The following is a 21,312-nucleotide window of genomic DNA, read 5'->3' on the forward strand; positions in this document are numbered from 1 at the left end:
AGAAGCAAAACACAAGTTTATTTGAGATCTCAAAGCGGTGCTGCGAGGCTGATGCCTCAAATCAAGCACAGCTAAAAGAAGCAGTCTGTTCCTTTATATCCCATGAGAACTTTTCTCGCTGACTCGCAATCCCCTGTTTACCCTCCCTCTTCTGTCCGGCTGCAGCATTCTCTTCTCACACACTCCTTCGTCTTCCCCCTCCCTCTCCCCGTTTCTGCTGCAGAGACATGTATGCTGTATCTAAAAACGGCCTTGAAACTTGCTTCAATTTAGCTCCAGTGTGTGACAGCAGGGAACTGGCTGTTACAATCAGAAAACTAACTGCTGACATTACATTTTACAGCTCTTAACATATTAGGTTACACTAGGTTACACAAAGTGTTTAACATGGAGGAACATTGGTTCATTGAGGCCTACAACAGGAGGGCTTCATTGACACATGTGGTCTACCACCCTCCTGAGTTACCTAGGGTTATGCCAGAGTGACACCAACAGGGTGAGAAGTGAGGTAGCCAAATTTCCGGCTGACTGTTGGAATTATTAATAATGTTTGAAATGATTAATATGAGAAACCCCCAAACCCTGATCTAACCAGTAATTCCTTTATTAAATCCAACGGCCAAATGGGACTTACAGAATTGCTCTAAGCAAGACTAAAAAGCCAAGCATTTGATCAGCCATATTGGTCAGCTCCAGCATGATCAGGCAGGGATTGACGATGAACTCTTTAGACTTTCCTTTTTATACCCTTTAACAAACAAGTGAGATCATTGCCAATGACTGACATCCACTAAAACAGACTGGAGACCATTCACAACCTCCTTTCCTCCCCTCCTGGCTGACCTGCGGCTTTTTTCATTGCACCTGGGCTTACATAGGAGAGAACTCTGGTAGGTGGGCAGGAAGGTCCATGTTGGCTCCTTTTAAGAGAGATTCTTTTTGTCTTGTTGAAAACCATCTGCCGTCACCGTTATCAGTCAGAGGCCTTTTTAGAAACCTCCCCTCATTTTATTAGTTATTGTTGGAACCAGATGTCCTCCCTCTTCGTTCCTTCTGGCCTTATAACTCTTTATTTTCAAGGCCTTCCTTCTGCTTGCTATTCAGGGGCTTTCTTTACAACACACACATATTTCCTTAACCAAACCAAGCTAACTTTAAGTCTTCAATTTGATGCATAACCTACATCATCAAACAATTAGTTAGATTAGCCAGGGCCAGAGAGCCCTGTGAGGAACTTCAGAGAGACCTAACCAAGCCAGGAAATGGGCACCATGACGGCAGATGAAATTCAGTGTTGACAAACACAAAGCATTGCACATTGGAGGGAAAAGATTAAATTACTCATACACCTTACAGGGCTCTAAATTAATGGTATCCATTAAGGACGGGACCATGGTGTTGTTGCAGACTGAGCAGTGGGCAGCTGTGGTCAGAAAAGCAAACGAGGTGTTGGGATGTGCATGAATGCACAGGACCTAGGGGTGCGGCGGGTACAGCTGCTGCATCCCTGGGGTTCACTGTAAAAAGTTTGCTGGTGCTGTCAGGACAAAGTAGGGTGACCAGACAGCAAATGTGAAAAATTAGGATGTAGCGGGGGGTAATAGGAGCCTATATAAGAAAAAGACCCCCGAAATTCGGACTGTCCCTATAAAATCGGAACATCTGGTCACCCTAGGACGAAGCTGGCATTATTCTGTGAATCCTGAAGCTGTGCTGCTCCCATGTGGTGTGAGCAGGAATTGCACTTTTTGACGCGCACACGGTTTACAGCAGGGGTGGGCAACCTATGGCACGCTCTGCATTTTAATTGAATTTTAAATGAAGCTTCTTAAACATTTAAAAAATCTTATTTACTTTACATACAGCAATAGTTTAGTTCTATATTATAGACTTATAGAAAGAGACCTTCTAAAAACGTTAAATGTATTACTGGCACGCGGAACCTTAAATTAGAGTGATTAAATGAAGACTTGGTGCACCACTTCTGAAAGGTTTCCGACCCCTGGTTTACAGTTTCGGTAGCTGGCTTTCAGCCCCCCCACTATAAAAAGTGTTCCAGGGCCACTGACAGAATGGGATGGAGAATGATACCGAAAACAAACGCAAGGCCTTATCTGCTCCGCCTCCCCTGAGTGCCATCTGCAGTGCTAGTCGGCCCCTCTCAGACAGGACATTGCAGAACTGGCGGTTCTGAGAAGGGCAGTAAGTGACCAAGGACCTGGAAACACGCTCCTAGGAGCGGAGATTGAATGAACTGGGATTGTGACATTCGAAAGGAGGTGAATAAGAGGGAGTGTGACAGACGTATAGAATACAATGAATGGTACAGAAAGTAGATGGGAAGCTTTTGTGCATCTCAGCAACTCTGGTCTTCCTAGCATCTTCGTCAGGCTGAGTCCTTGTCCCGCTGTCTCATAAAGCACAGACATAACTAGAGAGGATAGTTCGTACCGGGCAATAGGATAAATGGCCCGAGATGCGCTTCTGCCCCAGGGAGTGCAGCATATGGGACTGTCTGAGTTGTGGCACTGGAGAGAATCACACACCTGTTGGTTTGTATCTTGGGACTGGTGATAGCAACTCTTTGTGGAGGGAACTGAGAGTGCACGGGAAGCCCCATCCCCTTTCACAGCCTCTCCTGCATAGTACTGGGGCTCCCCTGTGGGCAGAGCTTGCCAGAGTATTCCTGCAGTTGTGGGGTGAGCCGTGGCATTCCAGGAGTGGGGAACGGTCCTGTTAGTGTTCAAATGAAAAATTGCCGGTTTCAGTAGAAGTTTCCTCCATCCCTGGCATAGGACGGGAAGGGACGGCCTGGGTCACTGAGCCAGTCTGCTGCTGCTGCTGCAGGCAACCCCATCATGGAGCCCATTCAGAAACGTGTCCAGCCCCATCGTCCAGTGAGTTAGGTTCACACATATTGGTCTTACAACTGGCAGTGCCACATCCCAGGCCTCCTCAGGGCAATCGTTTGTGTTTCAGTCGGTGCACGTGGCACACAGAATGCTCGGCTGGGGGTCTGTTCCGAGCAAGGACGTAAAACAATGGCCAAAGCCCGACTTTCCAGTAGCCTGGTAAATAGGTAAGAGGTGCAGCTAGTAGAAAAGAGATTGTAGGATTGTAAGTGTGATAGCTTGCAGCTGTGGCCGATCATGTGCAGTGGGGACGTGACTGGGGCATGTGGCTGCCCAGCGCGGCAGGGACGTGATGGGGGCACTGGGCTGCCTGGCGTGGCGGGGACGTGACCAGGACACGGGGCTGTCCAGTGTGGCAAGGACATGATGGGGGCACGTGGCTGCCAGGTGCTGCGGGGACGTGACTGGGGCACAGGGCGGCCCGGCGCGGTGGGGACATGACTGGGGCATGGGACTGCACGGTGTGGTGGGGATGTGACCAGGGCATGTGGCTGCCCAGCGTGGCGGGGACATGACGGAGACACGGGGTTGCCCGGCACAGCAGGGACGTGATAGGGGCACGGGGCTGCCCAGCGTGGCAAGGACGTGATGGGGGCATGTGGCTGCCCAGCGCAGCGGGGACATGACTGGGGCATGGGACTGCCTGGCGCTGTGGGGATGTGATGGGGGCACGGGGCTGCCCGGCGCGGCGGGACCCTTATGACCCTGATATAGCACAGCGGTGCCCAGACCTGGCTTCCAAGGCCACATCACAGCTCACGGGGTCGCCTCTCCTTTGCCTGTTGACTGGCACCAGCTGAAACATTCCCACCCATGAGATCAGCTTGGCTTTGGCAGCTGAATAGAAATGGTAGCGGAGCCGGCGATGGAAACCAGCCACCTGCAGCGTGTGGTGTCAGAGCAACCTGGGGGTGGGGGAGGCACTTAGGGACTCTAAGGGCCACCCAGGGCTTTTGCTCTAAGATTGGCTGGGCAGGAGGAGACCCCAAAACATTTGCAGTGGGGGAACGTTAATCATCCCCCTCCAGCTGGGATGTGGCCTTGGCAGTCAGGCTGGGCACTGCCGTGGGTTTTAGGCAATAAGATTTCTCCTCCTTGTCACTGAGCTTTTCTTCTTGGGGGAAGTGGCTTCGTTCTGGCAGGTCCCCCCCAACCATTAAAAATGGGCTTGTCCAGGATTTGAACCCGGGACCTCTCGCACCCTAAGCGAGAATCATACCCCTAGACCAACAAGCCAGCTGGGAAATGTTTCTGCCACATGCCTTAGAGGAGACCTTGGCAGTGCTGGAAACCACAAGACCATGTGGCCTCTGAGGTTCAAGCAGCTGCACAGTTCTTCCCCCGGCGCCTCGGCACTTTCCACCTTGGGTGGCTCAGACACAGCATCCACTAGACCCTGAGTCAAGCCACTTCAAGCAAGCCAGAGCCCCCACAAACCCAATCCCTGCCTGCTTAAGGGGCCCGCTGCTTGCGTCTCTCTTTAGGAGCGATACTGCGTTTGCGATGGGCCGCACTGCGAGGGGGGAGCTGTGGCAGAATGCACCCTGTGTTCACACCCTGCACATTGCTTTGCACAGTCCAAATCCTGGGGCCCAGGACAGCGGTGCCCAAGGCTGTAGGAAATAGGGTTGGCCCAGCACAAAGGGGCTCACTCACCTGCCGTCCAGCCAAGGCAACCCGGAGCTCCGGGAGCAAACGATATGGCTGAACTTTGGGAGGGAAGCAGTCGCCCGGGCAGCTCCTCGTGGGCACAGGGGTGGAGACAGAGGGGCTCCCATGCCAGGCACCGCTAGGCATGTCCTGTGGCACTCACCTAAGCTCAGACTGTGACCGGAATGGGCTTGGACAATGCTTCCACCTCCAGCTCTCTGGGCTAACCTCAGGGAGCCCTGCACGGTGCGCCAGGTGACTAGTAAACCCGACGGTTGTGACAGCGCGTCACCGTGTGAGTGTCACTGTGAACGCTGGCCGAGGTCCATCGGTCCAGGCAGTGTCCAAGTCTCTGTCTCAGGCTGCCTCACTAGGCAGAGGTCACGGTGGGAGGCAGGTGGGCTGCAGCCCCAGAGCGTCCGTCTAGGAGGTGGTGAGGCTGCGTGGCCGACCCTTGAGGAAGAGTGAGACCCCTTGGGGGGCTGGCCCACTCCTCCAAGAGACTGTGGCAAGGCTGGGGGCGGAGCCCAATCCTGGAGACCTGTGACACCTCATCATCAGAATCCCCTGCACCCCCAGCACCTCCTTTCCCTCCCCTGCTTCAGCCCGGGGGGAGGCAGGTTAAGTTGTGAGGGTCCGGAGGATGCCAGTGCAGAGAGAAAGGGAACGGGCTGCAGGGAAGAGGGGTGAGGGGGCTGCCGGGGGGGCTGGGTCATCGTGGGGAGGGGGAATCCGGTCACTGCAAACCTCAGTCTGGTGGTGAGTTCTATACTTCGGTTTCACCAATTATCAAGTGTAAACTCCCTCACATGGTGTCACAGACAGTCCCCGGGGGTGCGCCGATCTGTCTGGCCACCCCAGTGAGTTTCTCTTTGTGACAGATGGTCTCTTACGTCAAAGATCACAGCAACGTTCAGGTTACTCCCCAGTCGCTTGCCCCAGGTCAGCTGCACCTTAGATCTCACGCCAAAGACAATGCTTTTAGCCAATCCTATAGTAAATGGTCTTGAGATTTATTCATTAGGGAAAGGAAACGGGAAAGTGATTTACAAGGTTAAAGCAGGTAGATACACAAATGGGAGGGTCCGATGGTTCCGTGGCTTCGGCGGACCCCCCTGAATCCGTGGGACTGGGGACCTCCCGCAGGCAAGCCGCCGAAGGCAGCCTGCCTGCTGTGCTTGGGGCAGCAAAATACCTGGAGCCGCCCCTGTCACTTACACAGCTCATCTTCATGGGGGAGGGAGCAGAGGAAACAACACAATCTTTCATCCTCTTTAATGTTGCACTATCATCTGTCTGGCGTCTCTGGGCCGCCTCGTGGGGCAGGGCAGAGCACCTTCTGCTGGAGACCAGCATTTCACATGAGTTAACGCCTCTCTCCTGTCTGGTCAGTTACACTCTCACACAGGCTCACAAGGCAAACACTCAGATATGACCTGATGATACGGGAGACAGATGTTACAGGTGAGATTAATGCCGGCAGCAACTCTTAAGCCTGCCACAACGTCTCAGGCCTTGGCTACACTGGAGAGTTGCAGCGCTGTTGGTAGCTTTACAGCGCTGTAACTCACTCCCCGTCCACACTGGCAAGGCACATACAGCGCTGTATCTTACTACGCTGTAACTGACCTCCGGAACCTTCCCATAATGCTTTTAAGGAAAGCTAACATTCTTTGTTTTGTTGTGATGCCTCTGTTTGTTTTGTTGTGAACTCGGGGCTCCCGGAGCTGCTTATCTAAAAACCAAACACAGCTCCTGTTTGCTGTGAACGAGGCAGGCAGCGGGATCCCTTTGGAAGGGCCACAACTAGTGTTTGCTTGAGGAGAGAAGCAGCACAGTGTCTGTGTGGGGAGGGCGGGGGGTGTCCATTTTGGAGTAGCTGCTTATCTGGTCTGTGAGAAAGAAAACAAAGAGGGCTATTTGCATTTAGCGAATGAGAGAGGGGTGGGGGTCGGAACTTGCGAGACAGCTGCTGGCACAGTGTCAGCTCCAAAAATCCACTCTCTCTCTCTCCCCCACACTCCCTGTCACACCCCACCCCTCTTTTGAAAAGCACGTTGCAGCCACTTGAATGCTGGGATAGCTGCCCACAATGCACTGCTCCCAATGCTGCTGCAAATGCTGCGAATGCGGCCACGACTGTGCGCTGGTAGCTGTCAGTGTGGCCACACTGCAGCGCTTTCCCTACACAGCTGTACGGAGACAGCTGTAACTCCCAGCGCTGTACAGCTGCAAGTGTAGCCAAATCCTCAGCACATTCTCATAACTCTAATACCTCTGCAGCATGGGGCACAGGTCACTGCAGGGTTAAACTAGGGTAAATGGTGGATTCCCTGTAACTCGAAGCCTTTAAACCCTGATTTGAGGGTGTCAGGAGCTCAGCCAGAGGTGAGGGTTCTGTTACAGGAGTGCGATGGGGAGGTTCTGTGGTCTGCGAGGTGCAGGAGGTCCGACTATGACTATGATGGTCCCTTCTGACCTTAAAGTCTATGAATCTAACACTCATTGAGCCAGACTGATCCTAGCCATGTATGTGTCTGTGTTCACATGAAAATGTTGACAGGAGCTGGTATCTGGTCTGCCAGCAGCACAAAAGTCTCCTTTCTCCAGCTCTGGGCTATGGCTTACAGAGCTAGAGACACTTCAGATCTACTCTTCAGCCTTTACTATCTACCAAGGGGGACTGATCCAAGCAAACTTGAGGCCCCCGCAGACATCAAGCAAATGATTGGGCGAGGGGAGGAAGGTGAATTTCCAAAAACCGAGTCTGCTCAAAAAACAGACCTGATTTCACTCAGTCTCTTCCTTCTGTGGAGTGAAACCTGGGAAGAGTCAGGCTTGAAAAGCTTGTGGGAAGAGGAGGAAGGGACCATGGGAGACTCACAACTTCCTCATTGGCTGCTCCTGCGGGGTCTCTGCAGACTCCCAGTGCTCTGCGGGGTGAAGGCCCATCAGAGAGTGCTCCCCGCCTGCCCTGCTCTTTGCACCGCTGGAAACAAGATTCTCAGGTGGTGTGTGTGTCCCCTGGCCATCTCCAGGGCACCTGCTTCCACAGGTGGCTATGTCTCCTGTCGGAAATGGAGCGTCTCTTTCAAAAACCAGTCTGGTCTAGATTAGACACCTTATAGTGTTTGATTCAAAGCGTTAACAAGGAGCAGGTCAAGGGGTGACTTGGTTACAATTACAAGAACCTACATAGGGAACAAGTATCTGACAACAGGCTCTTCAGTCTAGCAGAGAAAGGTCTGACACGACCCAGTGGCTGGAAGCTGAAGCTAGACTTGGAATCTATCCTGGGGACCCTCCGTGGTGGCCTTCTCTTCACGACTGAAAACTGCGGGGTTCTTCACGCAGCTTACGTTCCTGCTCCAGCCAAGGCAGTTGTAGCTTTCCTGGGAGGTCAGAGGCTGAGTTAAAGCCCCTGCTCCCCACAGGGAGGGAGCAGGGCAGGGTTAGAGGCTCATTAAGTCTACTGAGAAATGTTGCTTTCAATATCCAGTTAGTCTCCCTCTCCCCACGCGGCTGCAGGTTTTCATGTAAATGACGCCTTTGGTGCGAGGATACTGACTGTATTCCATGTGTCGGGTCAATGTATGGGAACCCTCCTGTGCCTCTGTTGAGCACATTAATACGTAGCGTCGGTCTCTGTGTGGCTTGCGGGACATTCAGAAAAGCCACCAGCGCCCTGTCTTCCTGGATACCTTGTTGGTCTAGAAGTATGTGTCTGGGTTTGGGAGGTGCCACCCGAGCCCACAGCTTTCCTTTCTTCCCTGGTTTAAGCAAGGCGTCGCTCCCTTTGGGTAGGTGTGATGCTCTGCCCCTCGCCCCTCTGAACCAGATCCCGCTCGGGGCCAACACTATCTTGTGTTCAGATCCTGGAACATCGGGCCCAAAGCGTCTCCGTTGCTTGTGCCAAATAGATAGAGCCACCTGGCTAGATCAGAAACAACCGAGCTCTCCTTGGCCACGTGCTGCTCTCCAGGAGGAAAGTTTTACAGCTGATTGGCAAGTGTTTGGTCATGGACCTGACTTTTTTTTGCTGCGTCACAGGCACCCCTTCCCCTCCAGCCAGTCGTGCTCGGCCCCTGCCCAGGGCAGGGCGTGGAAAACCCATTCTCTTGGGCAGCTAGCAGGCGGTGCTGCAGGGTGGGGTTGCAATGGAAAATGGCAAGTGTTTTTCTGTCCTTGAGGAATTGTAGATAAAAAGTCTCACTTACTTTCCGTACATTATTTATGTGGGGAAAGTCAGTTTTCTGCAAAATCTTCTTCCGTCCCACTGCTGCTATTGTGCTGGGAAAAAAGAAGGGCTCGTCCGGGATTTGAACCCGGGACCTCTCGCACCCTAAGCGAGAATCATACCCCTAGACCAACGAGCCAGATGAACAGTGTGCTTCTTCCAGATGTTTTTAGAGATGAGCCATTGGCTGGCTTGGCACTCAGGGATCATATTACTTTCCACACACATCTGGCAGCAGGATGTTCCCTAGACTCTTTCCCCTGGCTCCTAGACACACTTGAGGAACAATTTATGACCTTCGCTACACTGGGGTTTTCACCCCGCTGAAGCTGCCGGGATGGAAAACTCCATTGTAAATGTGATTTACCTGGCTACAGTTTAGCCCCTTCACAAGACTGGCGATGCTACGGCTTTGAGCCACTGCAGCTACTGGGGAAAGGTCTCCATCTTCAGCCTCTAAAATCTAGACTCGAGGCCGGGCCAGTTCCAGAGCAGGTCGCTGTGGAGCGGGGGGACATCTATGTGAAGGGAAATGTCACTATTGTCTCCTTCTCTCTGCCTTTGCGTTTGTTCTTTAGACCAAATCTGAGGGCTGGTAAAAGGCCACGCTGGCCTGGAGGAGGAAGGTCATTTCCAGGGGCTGGTCCCTGTCTTGCTGCTGTCTGGTAGGCAGAGAGAGCAGCGCCAGGTGTGCGCTCCCCTGCCCAGCTCTTTGGGTGCCCACTGCAGGGGCTGCTTCCGATCACCTGTACCGAGCCCCACAGCACTCATCAGTTCTCCGGCCGGGGGCTAGTTTTAGGACTGCCCTCCAGGGGGCACTGCCATTGGGGCTTGAGGAGGCATTTGGGGGGGGGTCACTCTGCACTCTCCTGCCAGCCTGAAAATCTTCCTGCACCCCCCCAGTATACCAGCTCATGGGCCACAACTGCCCCCTGTTCGTGGCCAAAGGACAGACCCCCAGCACAGCTGCAAAGGTCTGTCAAGTTATCAGCCCATGTGCTGCTGGCAGGCAGCTCCCATCTCTGCCTGGCATCCCAACACCCCCTGCGCAGTGCCTTTGCCCAGGGGCAGCCCCATTCTCCCCAGCAGGGGCACAGAAAGAGACTTGCCCCAGTGTCAGAGCCAGGATTAGAACCTGCATCCCCTATAGCTGCCTTGGCATGGTACTGCCCTGTAGTGCTTGGTGCACTAAGGCAGGGCCAGAGAGGCCCATGCTAGTTCTGCACTGTGGTGTAGTGGAATAGGCACAGGGCTAAGAAGGGGGGGAGGAATGTGGGTTCTAATCCAGCTTCTGCCACTTCATCTCCCTGGCTGTAAAACTGCCCTTCTCCAGCTCAGGCTGCTGCTCTGTGGGGGAGGCTGTGGGCTCTCTGGCCACCAGTGAAATCTCCTTCCCCCCCTTTGTGTTACCTTGATTGTGCCCATTGCATGGCTAACAGAGGCAGTTGCAGCTGTCTTGGATTTGTTGTGGCGCAGTGGGGGATAAGCAGGAGCACAGCCCCTCTCCCCCTGCTATCAGTGGGGGCAGAGGCAGCTCCTCTAGCTGCACAGAAAGTGGCCAAATTTGTATTCACCTCTGGTGATGGGGGGTGGTGCATCTGGGAACATACCTTATGAACTGCCTTCCAGGCCTGCACCTGCTCTTGGTAACTGGCTCTGCCCCCCAGAGCACGGGACCTCACCGCTGCTTTGTCATGGGCATGTTGCCTTCCCACACTGGTTTGCTGTCCTGGCCTGGAGGGTTCAGTCCTGAGTGGCAGCTGAGCTGTTGGCACCACCTGCTAATGGCTCACGGCTCCTATGCACTGTGGCGAACAAGACACCCCTGGTGCCAGGGCAGTGGATAAGCTACAGAAACCCATTGATCTCTAGAGATCAGCTCTGCACAGGGGCTTTGGGGGGCCTGGAGGAAAACCATGGCCCAGTGGAGCTCTCAGCAACACGAGTGCTGCTTGTCTGTGGGGCAGACAGAACCGTCTCTGGGGGAAGTCCCAGACCACAGAACAAAGTCCCCCAAGAACTAAGGACCATCACAGACCTCACCAACTTCCCTTCTCTACCATAAACACAGGGCAATAGGTCTGTTAACAAAATGAAGGAAACCCTACCAAAACAAGACACTCCCGACCACAAGCGTCTCCCTCTGGGCCTGGGGAGGGGATGAGGGAACCAGAATGTGACAAACATGTAGTCCCAGTGCTAAATGCATGACGCCAGGTGCTCAGACTACACTGGTGCTCACACTATTAAAACCCATGTCAATTAATAACATTGCTTTTAAACCTTTTTACAAAGGCCCTAGGTACAACCTGCTTCAGCTGGCGTGTTGCTTTAGGAGTATGAGTCTTGCTTTGGGTATATCCCAGATCAGCCTATTCCCCCCCCCGCCCCCATGTAAGTAGCACATGTCTGTGCATGATATAACCCCGGCCTGCCCTTCCCCACGGGATAAAAAGGGAGTGGAAGTAATCGTACAGGGAGACCAAAAATATTTTGGCAGCTGCTCCTGGAACGTTGGTGCCCAAACCAGGTCAGATGGGCTAAAACCGCCAGGGCCCAGCGGTCTGAATGTTAGACGGAGCCGGTGACGTGCCGAGAGGGACTTAACATTGCATCGGGGCAGCTGAATATTTACATTAGCTTAGTAAGTTTGTTTCTTTCGTTGTACAGATCAGAGGGAGAATCCGAACTCAGTCGATAGGTGTCTGCAGTGTTGTGGTAGCCGTATCGGTCCCAGGATATTAGAGAGACAAGGCGGGAGAGGTAATAGTTTTTATTGGACCAACTTGCATTGGTGAGAGAGACGAGTGTTTGAGCCCCGCAGAGCTCTGCTGCGGGTCCGGGACTGTGTCGCAGGTGCATATATCATGGAGTATGGGGGAGTTAGGCTCTGCACCCCTCCTCCTGGGACTCACAGTGACTCTCAGCCAGCCAGTAAAACAGAAGGTTTATTGGACAATAGGAACGCAGGCTACAGCAGAGCTTGTAGGCACAACCAGGACCCCTCAATCTTGTCCTTCTGTGGGTTCAGAGTGCTTGGATTCCAGCTTGGGATTCCCTGAAATCCACCACCCAGCCCAAAACTCAAACTCACCAAACCCTCTCTAGCAGGCTCTCTCCTTTGTCCAGCTTCCAGGTCAGGGGAGAGTGGTCGGTGTACACGGTGAAGTGTCGCCCATAGAGATATGGCTCTAGTTTCTTAAGGGCTCATACCATGGCCAGGCATTCCTTTTCGATGGCTGCGTAGTTCTGCTCCCGGGGTAGCAACTTCTTGCTCAGATGCACGATGGGGTGTCTCTCCCCCTTTTCATCCTCCTGCATTAACACCGCCCCCAGTCCCGTGTCTGAGGCGTCGGTGAACACCATAAAGGGCTTGTCAAAGTTTGAGTTTGCCAGAACTGGGCTACTAACCAGAGCCTCCTTCAGCGCCCGGAGAGCCTCCTGGCACTGCTCTGTCCAGACCACCTTGTCTGGCTTCCCCTTCCTGCACAGCTCAGTGATGGGGGCACATATGGTGCTAAAGTGGGGCACGAACCTTCGATAGTACCCCACCATCCCAATAAAGGCTTGGACCTGCTTTTTGGTTTGGGGAGTGGGCCAGTCTCTGATCACCTCCACCTTGGCTGGTTCCGGCTTTAGGCAGCCGCTTCTCACCCAGTGGCCCAGGTAAGATACTTCAGCCATCCCCACCTTGCACTTCTCAGCCTTTACGGTTAACCCAGCCTCTCTGAGTCGGTCCAGCACTTCTTTAACCTGGGACACGTGGTTCTCCCAGGTCTGGCTGAAGACGCAGATGTCGTCAATATACGCCACGGCAAAATTCTCCATCCCCCTCAGTAGCTGATCCACCAGGCGCTGGAAGGTGGCCGGCGCTCCCTTGAGGCCAAAGGGCAGGGTCAGAAACTCATAGAGTCCCAGAGGGGTGATAAAGGCCGATTTCAGCCTGGCATCTGCGTCCAGCGGCACTTACCAGTAGCCCTTTGTAAGATCCGTGGTGATGAGGTACCGAGCACCTCCTAGCTTGTCTAGGAGCTCGTCAGGCCTGGGCATGGGGGAGGCATCAGATATGGTGATGGCATTGAGCTTTCTATAGTCCACACAGAACCGGATTGACCCATCCCTTTTGGGGACCAGCACCACTGGCGAGGCCCAAGGGCTGGAAGACGGCTGGATCACCCCCAAAGCCAGAATGTCCCTGACCTCTCTTTCTAGGTCCTGGGCAGTTTTCCCAGTGACCCGAAAAGGGGAGCTTCTTATAGGAGGATGTGACCCGATCTCCACCCTGTGGACAGTCAAATTAATGCATCCAGGCTGGTTGGAAAACAGCTGTCGGTATAGATGCAGCACCCCTCTGATCTCAGCGTGCTGGGCCAGGGTCAGCTGATCAGAGAGGGGAATCGCCTCCAGGGGGGAACCAGCTTTTGTCCCAGGGAATAGATCCACTAAAGGGTCATCTCCTTGCTCCTCCCAATGTCCACACACGGCCAACACCACATTCCCCCTGTCATAGTATGGTTTCATCATGTTCACATGGTACACCCGACGGTGATGTGCCCGGTTAGACAGCTCCACCACATAGTTTACCTCATTTAATTGCTTGACAATCTTGAAGGGCCCTTCCCAGGCAGCCTGGAGTTTGTTTTTCCTCACGGGGAAGAGAACCATCACTTGATCCCCGGTGGTGAAGGCGTGGGCCCGCGCTGTGCAGTCATACCAGACCTTCTGCTTCCTCTGGGCTCGGGCCAGATTCTCCCTGGCCAGGCCCATGAGCTCGGCCAGTCTTTCCCGGAAGGTCAGGACATACTCCACCACCGACTCTCCATCGGGAGTGGCCTTCCCCTCCCATTCGTCTCTCATCAGGTCTAGGGGCCGCCTTACCCACCTTCCATACAACAGTTCAAAGGCGAAAACCCAGTAGATTCCTGGGGTACCTCCCTGTACGCAAACAGCAGGTGAGGTAAGAACTTGTCCCAGTCCTGCGGGTGCTGGTTCATAAATGTTTTTAGCATCACCTTTAGTGTCCCGTTGAACCTTTCCACCAGCCCATTGGACTGGGGGTGATACGCTGAGGCCCAGTTGTGCCGGACCCCACATTTCTCCTACAAGCACCAGAGCAGGGCCAGCATGAAGTTGGACCCCTGATCCGTTAAGCCTTCCTTGGGGAACCCCACTCGGCTGAAAATGGTCAGCAGCGCATCTGCCACAGTGTCTGCTTCGATAGAGGACAAGGCCACCGCCTCGGGGTAGCGAGTGGCAAAATCTACCACCACCAGAATGTATTTCTTCCCCGACTGGGTCGCCTTGCTGAGAGGGCCCACTATGTCCATGGCCACCTTCTGGAAAGGTTCTTCTATGATGGGTTAAGGCCTCAAAGCTGCTTTCCCTTTGTCCCGGGCCTTCCCCACCCTCTGGCAGGGGTCACAGGATTGGCAGTACTGTCGGACATGAGTAAAGACCCCAGGCCAGTAAAAGTTCTGTAGCAGCCTCTGCCTGGTGCGCCGATTCCCTGGTGCCCTGCGGAGGGATGTCATGGGCCAGGTACAGTAACTTGTGGCGAAACTTCTGGGGAACCACCAGCTGCCTCCTGGGGCTAATTGCGTGCAGATGGAGGCTTGTGAGAGGAGTCCAAAATGTGCCAAGACTCAGTCACGTAGCCTTTTAAAGGGAATGATTCTTGGGCTGGCGTGTATCCGAATGGGACGGTTCCCATTTGAGAAATCGCCTCAGACTTTAGGAGACATGGGAGTGTCTTCCACATTTTGTTTTAATAGTGTTCTGAGTGTATCCCCTGCCTGTGTGGTGTGCTGCAGTGCTCCGTCCCCATCTAGTGGCAGCTAGGCCAGGTAGAGATTGATGGCAGTCATAGCTGAGAGAGAGGCCTGGTCCACACTACACAGTTAAATCGATTTAAACAGCGTTAAATCGATTTAACTCTGTACCCGTCCACACTACAAGGCACTTTAAATCGATTTTAAGGGCTCTTAAAATCGATTTCTGTACTCCTCCCCAACGAGAGGAGTAACCCTAAAATCGATATTACTATATCGATTTAGGGTTAGTGTGGACGGAAATCGAAGTTATTGGTCTCATTCCTTTAATGTAGCTACCCAGAGTGCAACGCTCCGGAAATCAATGGTAACCTAGGACCATGGATGCACACCACCGAATTAATGTGCCCTAGTGTGGACGCATAAAATCGATTTTATAATATCGGTTTTATAAAACCGGTTTTAGTAATTTCGATTTTATGCTGTAGTGTAGACGTAGCCAGAGATGTCTTTCAGGTCGTGCAGTAGCGGCTTATGCCTTAAACTCCAGAGGTCCCAGGTTTGATTCCCAGCTGCTGACAACCAGGATCTGTCAGCGTTCCATGAGGTTTGAGGCACAAGGTGATGACTGGCTGTGAAGCAGGGGAAAGGAGAGTGGTTTTAGCAGCAAACTCTTTGGTCAGAGCAAACGTAATAGGAGATATATCTGGACATTTGTTTCACTGAACATGACACTCCTAGATTTGATTCTGGGAACAATCTAGATTCAAGTGAATTCAGGATCATGTTGACAGGTCATTATAGGACTAAACCTGGCTCCACTGTGACTTTCCCATTGAGTTTAATGGTGCAGAACCCAGCCCCGTACCAGCAGGTTGTGAGTCGCTTCCATAGATTAACAAAAAACAGTTTAAGAAAATGAAAAGACAAATTGGAGTAACCAATCCCATGTTCTTATCATCTTTTGCCAGGCTCTCTGTGTTGTGCTATTAGAGAGGTTGTAAACAAAGACGTGCTCCTGCCCTGCATTGTTGGAGAGGAAGGTGTCATGCATCTTGCAGAAGTGACCGTGAACTGGCAGGACTCAGAAACTCAGGAAATCGTCCACAGCTTCTATGACGGCAAAGACCATCTGGAGCATCAAGGAGAAAGATTTCGGGGGAGAACCCAGCTCTTCCCTCAGGAATTTTCCAAAGGCAACGCATCTCTGTTGTTGAAAAGACTGACCCTGAACGATACAGGAAACTACTCCTGCCGTGCTTTCTTATATGAGGAGACGCTGCCTCGTGAACACGTGGTGCAGCTTTCTGTGTCAGGTACGCCGTACTGGAATCCGCCCTTATGAAACCTGCCCTTACAGTTATCTTGAGTGAAAGAGCTAACAAGCCCCAGTGTCACTTTCCCAGTGACATTGGCTGTATGAAGAGGTGTCGTTTCAGGTCTGAATACTAAGCTTGAGAGTTGGGATGGTCGTTATTAGCCACTTTATAATGAGGCTTGAAGACCCTACATTCAGACCTTTCAAAAGTGTGATTGATTAAACAGTGTATCCCGGCTCCTGCCCCTCCAGTCCCATCCCCAGACCTTCCACGTACAGGACTTAATTTGAGCATGGGAATCGAAGGCTAAAATGTAGGGTCCTTTATGTCTTCTTCAGTTCTTCTACTTTTGCCCTTTGCTAAAGGTTTGACACCAGCCCATCGGATCTTTCTGTAACCTGTCCAGCTCTTGCTGCCCACCACTGAAGTGAATCCTTTCTCTTTTCCTCCAGTGGCATTGCCCTGGGTCACCCAGTCCCCCCAGAAACCAGTTCAGGATGTGTTGATGCTACAGTGCTTTGCAGGTCTAGCTGTACCCGTGTAGAGTAGACACAGCATAGGCTGACAGACGATTTTTTTCTGTTGGCTTAGTAACACCCCCTCCCCAAACAACATGAGTTAAGTGGATAGAAGCACCACTGTGTCTATGCAGGGGGTTTTGCCCACCCCCCCTCGACCGGCACAGCTTTGCCAACAAAGCCTTGTAGCATAGACTTGGCCTGAGTGGGTATGTCTGTACTTTGAGATCAAGTCACCACAGTTAAGTTGCTTTAGTACACAACAACTGCCTGTACCTACCCCGGGGGAAGATTTCTGCCCCCATAGCAATAGGCTTCTCCCTTGAATCCCCAGCGTCTCTCAATTACTGTTCTCCACGCCAAGATTCTCCCCCCACCAGCACAATGGCCCTTCTTTGGTCTTGATCACCTCGCTGTGGTTTTGCTCCTGATTTCCTTCATATCACTTGCAATGTGTTTGAGTCTGGGTGGAAAAGACCAAGCCAGACAATGGTCTGTTCTACATTTCTGAAAAGTTTAATCCCATGCCAAAGTTTCTGGCTATATGTAACATCAGGAATATATTGAGTTATACTTGAAATAATGAAAGCTATTCCGTTTCTCTGAAGATATTTACCCTTTTGCAGAGGAAGGAGTTCAGCTAAAACGTGGAAGAAATCACTACAGTCTTACTGGTTTCCCATTGCTCCTGTTAGTGATATGGTGTCTTTATGAATCTATAAAGACGTGCAGGAGCAGTAAATCCAAAGGTATGTGCAATAAGGAGTGTAAACAGTTTCTGAAATGAAGCTAGCATGTCTTTGGGTAGGCTGGGACCTGCATTGCCACATGTACTGGACAAGGGGTGTCCCATGTAGCACCTTTCTGTTGCGTGTCTGCTATCTGTAGAACGGTGTTCGGTTGCTATCCTAGGGTCCCGGGTAATACAGGTTTTCCTGTGTGTGAACTTAGTGTATTACAAATGCCGTCTGAATGCAACTGCTACAAATGCTCTTTGAGGGAGGACAAGGGTCTCAGTAATAGAAAGTATATCTTGCTATGCATCAGAAGCTCCAAATCCAGCCAGGAAATGTATCTCTAATTCTTCCCGGAAGGGACGATCTCACTGGGTTCTTACTTACAGGCCCCTGCCTTCAGCACCTGATTAGGGGAGACCTCCCCAAAGCTCTTGAGGTTTCTAGACCCTCTCAGATGCACACACTAACTACCAATACGGTAAAGTCCCCAGTTGTGTTCCAAGATCAGTTCCTTAAAATTACTTTCAGGACACTATATGTATGTAAGGATACGTATATCAGACAATATGTCCACAAAGGCACATCCTCTCAAGGTAACACGGAGATACTCAATGATGTGGCAAAAGAGGTTGATTTACCCATGTCCTTACTGGCAAAAAGAAGCAGAGGCAGTAATGTACCTAAAGGCTGCAAATTCTGAATACTTGTTAGGGGCTTGCTAATGGGATTATAAAGGCCCTGGCCCTGTAGGTTTTCACCTGTAATGTACTTATGGGTGTGTGTGTGCGCACGCATCTGTATACACATCCTGCTGCCTTCTGTTGGAAGGAACCGGACATGTGTGTGTGATAGGAGGTCCCTCTAGTGTCAGATGGGCCGCAGAGGAAGGAAAGTCTGTTAGTGACAGCTAGTGGGGAGCCTGATGTGGTTTAAGCTGACAGGGTCTGGCCAACAGCAATAGAGACACAGTGACAGGGAGACTCCCTCCCTCATGAGCTCTGCCCAACTCAGGGACCCGCGGAGCAGAAGCATTGCTATCCTGCTTTACAGCTTCACACCAGTGTTGTTGTGTGAGCTTAGGGCCCCCGGCAACAGCTCCTCTTTGGCCACCAACTTTTTCCCTTAGCCTAGCCACAAGCTGCCTCTCCCCAGCCACTCATCTGCTTCCTCTCCCCCAAATCCCACCATCTCTCACCCTCCTTGGGAGTCATTATTGTCCCAGCTCCCCTTCCCCTCTCTCTCCTTGCCCCCGGGTTCCTCATATACTGCACCTCCCCGTGCTGGCTCCTTCCCCCATCCAGCCCCTCTCACTGGTCACTCTCGGATTCTCTTGTTTTCACACATGGAACTCTGCAGCAGTCTTTTACATTATGGAGCGCAACAGTGACTACATAATGAATGTTGCGCTGAGTTCTCTGGTACTGTTACGGCAGCAGTGGAGCAAGGATGCATTGGAAGGGAAAGCGAAGAAAGACAATAAATGCAAAAACCACGTTACTAGAACATGACGTAGGAAGCAGCACTGCAGAAACGGATCTGAGGGTGATAGTGGATCACAAATTAAATAGGGACCAATGAGGTAATATTGTTGCAAAAACAAACATTCTGGGATGTACTAGTGGGAGTGTTGTAAGCAAGACACAAGAAGTAATTCTTCTGCACGACTCAGCATGGATAAGGCCTCAACTGGAGAACAGTGTCCAGTTCTGGGCTCCACACTTTGGGAAAGATGTGGACAAATTGGAGAAAGTCCAGAGAAGAGCAACAGAAATAATTAAAGAACACAACCTCTGAGGGAAGATTGAAAAAATTGGGCTTGTTTAGTCTGGAGAAGAGAAGACTGACGGGGGATCTGATAATAGTCTTCAAGTTTGTAAAATATTGTTATAAAGAGGAGGTGATACATTGTTCTCCTGAACCAGCGAGGCCAGGACAAGAAGAAATGGGCTTAAATTTCAGCAGGGGAGATTTAGTTTAGATGTTAGGAAAAATTTCCTAACTGAAGGTTTAGACCTGTGTGCAGTTCTGGTGACCCCATCTCAAAAAGATATATTGAATTGGAAAAGGTACAGAGAAGGGAAACAAAAATGATTAGGGGTATGGAACAGTTTTTATATGAGGACAGCAGAAAGACTGGGACTTTTCAGCTTGGAAAAGAGATGACTAAGAGAGGATATGACAGAGGTCTATAAAATAATGACTGATGTGGAGGAAGTGCCTAAGGAAGTGTTATTTACTCCTTCTTGTAACACAAAAATCAAGGATCACCCAATGAAATTAAGAAGTTCCTGGAGGATAGGTCCATCAATGGCTATTAGCCAAGATAGTCAGGAATGCAACCCCATGCTCTGAGTGTCTCTAGACTCTGTTTGCCAGAATGGTCAACAGTAGATGGATCACTCGATGATTGCCTGTTCTATTAATTCCCTCTGGGGCACTTGGCATTGGCCACTGTCAGAAGATGGGATACTGGGCTAGATGGACCATTGGTCTGACCCAATATGGCCATTCTTATGTAGTTAAGCACTGGAACAAAGTACCTGGGGAAGATGTGGAATCTCAGTCACTGGAGGTTGTTGAGAGCCGGTGAGACAGACAATTGTCAGGGATGGTCTAGATCAGGTTTTCAACCTTTCTAGGCTAATGTCCCTCTTTCAGGAATCGGATTTGTCTTACGCACTCCAATTTTCACCTCACTCAAAAACTACTCGCTTACAAAATCAGACACAAAAATACAAGTGTCACAGCACACACACTGAAAAAGTGCAGACTTCCTCATTTTTACCATATAATTATAACATAAATTGACTGGAATATAAATACTGTATTTACGTTTCAGTGTGATACTTGAGCCTGTTTTTCAGTTGTGGCATGGGGCCCCCTGATTGCCCCCTCTGGGGGTTGCAGCCTCCAGGTTGAGAAACACTTGATCTAGAGGAGTTGAGTACCCCCTAGATTACCTCTCTATACCACCAGGAATAGGTGTACGCCTGGCTGAGAACCACAAGTCCTGTCTCAGTGTGGGGGTCTAGACTAGATGATATATCAAGGTCCCTTCCAGTCCTACATTTCTATGATTCTGTGATTAGTCGCACAGTTAAGTAGACAAACCTGTGGATTATAGCTGAGTTAGCACTGTGAGAGCCTTACGAGTGATCTCAGCTCTTTTCTTGAAACAGTCCGTGCCATGTTTTGCTTCTAAAAATGTTTAAGATGCCACCGAGAATGCTTGAAGTGTTTTTTCAGTCACTTAGAATGCAACTGATTTCTTTAAACATAGCAAAACTGCACTCCTTATAATGACTCCTTAACTATCAACTTTGAAGTTTCAGAGTTGAACTGTTTTTTACTTATCTGTGTGGAAAACAAGATGAGCGAGAAATATCTTTTCAAAGTGGGCCACATTTTTTTGCCTAGTACTCAACTAAAAAATGATTGTTCAGGATAGATGGTTGGTTGGTAGGTAGGTTTATCTTCTTTAGGCATGGGGCAAAGCATGAAGAATTTTGTTTCAGAAGGTGCACGTTTCAGAAGATAGAATGGGAAAACTGGGAGTTAGAATGGAAACTGTTTTGCAGCCTTAACTATCGCGGTTGCTATCTGTGACTATCTCATACAGAAACATGTATCTTGTTCAGACACCAGATACTTCATCTAATTTTGCTTTTATCTTGAAGAAGCTCTTGAACGTTACAGAGAAGTGATTCGTAAGACAATCAAACTCTGCAGTAAACGAACTTCGGGTCACATTTGAAACCAAACATTAATCATTATAAAAGAGAAAAAGCTGCACACAACTACAGAAATAATAAACTATATTTACAGAAGCCAGGCGCATGTGGACACTGTCCATTCAGAAGACCTGTTCACTACCCAAGAGCAACATTCCACGCGGATGTTACTGATGGGAGGTACTGGAACGGGAAAAAGCTACATCTCCAGAAGGCTCCTGCAGAAATGGGCTTCAGGAAAACACAGGATGTGCTACAGCTGTGTGATTTATATACCGTTCAGTGACCTGAACTGCATTGAGCAGCCAATCAGCGTGCGAGAGCTCCTGGCATATGCAAAGAGCTATCTCCAGTTCTTACAGATCTACTCAGTAACAAGCAAATATTAATTATTCTCGAAGGACTGAACGAGTTCAGGTATGATCTGAACTACACCCAGT

The 21,312-nt window shown here is 50.9% G+C and overlaps 1 long non-coding RNA gene and 2 other non-coding genes across 3 annotated transcripts in view; 1 reads left to right on the forward strand and 2 right to left on the reverse strand.

The window, feature by feature from the left end:
• LOC115660628 overlaps nucleotides 1-21,312 on the forward strand; it is a 49,839-nt gene that overhangs the window by 13,062 nt on the left and 15,465 nt on the right. The gene's annotated exons all lie outside the window — the stretch shown is intronic.
• On the reverse strand, nucleotides 4,077-4,148 carry TRNAP-AGG. The gene has a single exon. It is a non-coding gene; the product is annotated as a tRNA-Pro (tRNA).
• Nucleotides 8,867-8,938, reverse strand: TRNAP-AGG. Its single transcript has one exon. It is a non-coding gene; the product is annotated as a tRNA-Pro (tRNA).

This window comes from Gopherus evgoodei, chromosome 1 (genome assembly GCF_007399415.2).
Source record: "Gopherus evgoodei ecotype Sinaloan lineage chromosome 1, rGopEvg1_v1.p, whole genome shotgun sequence".
In the NCBI taxonomy this organism is placed as follows: domain Eukaryota; kingdom Metazoa; phylum Chordata; order Testudines; family Testudinidae; genus Gopherus; species Gopherus evgoodei.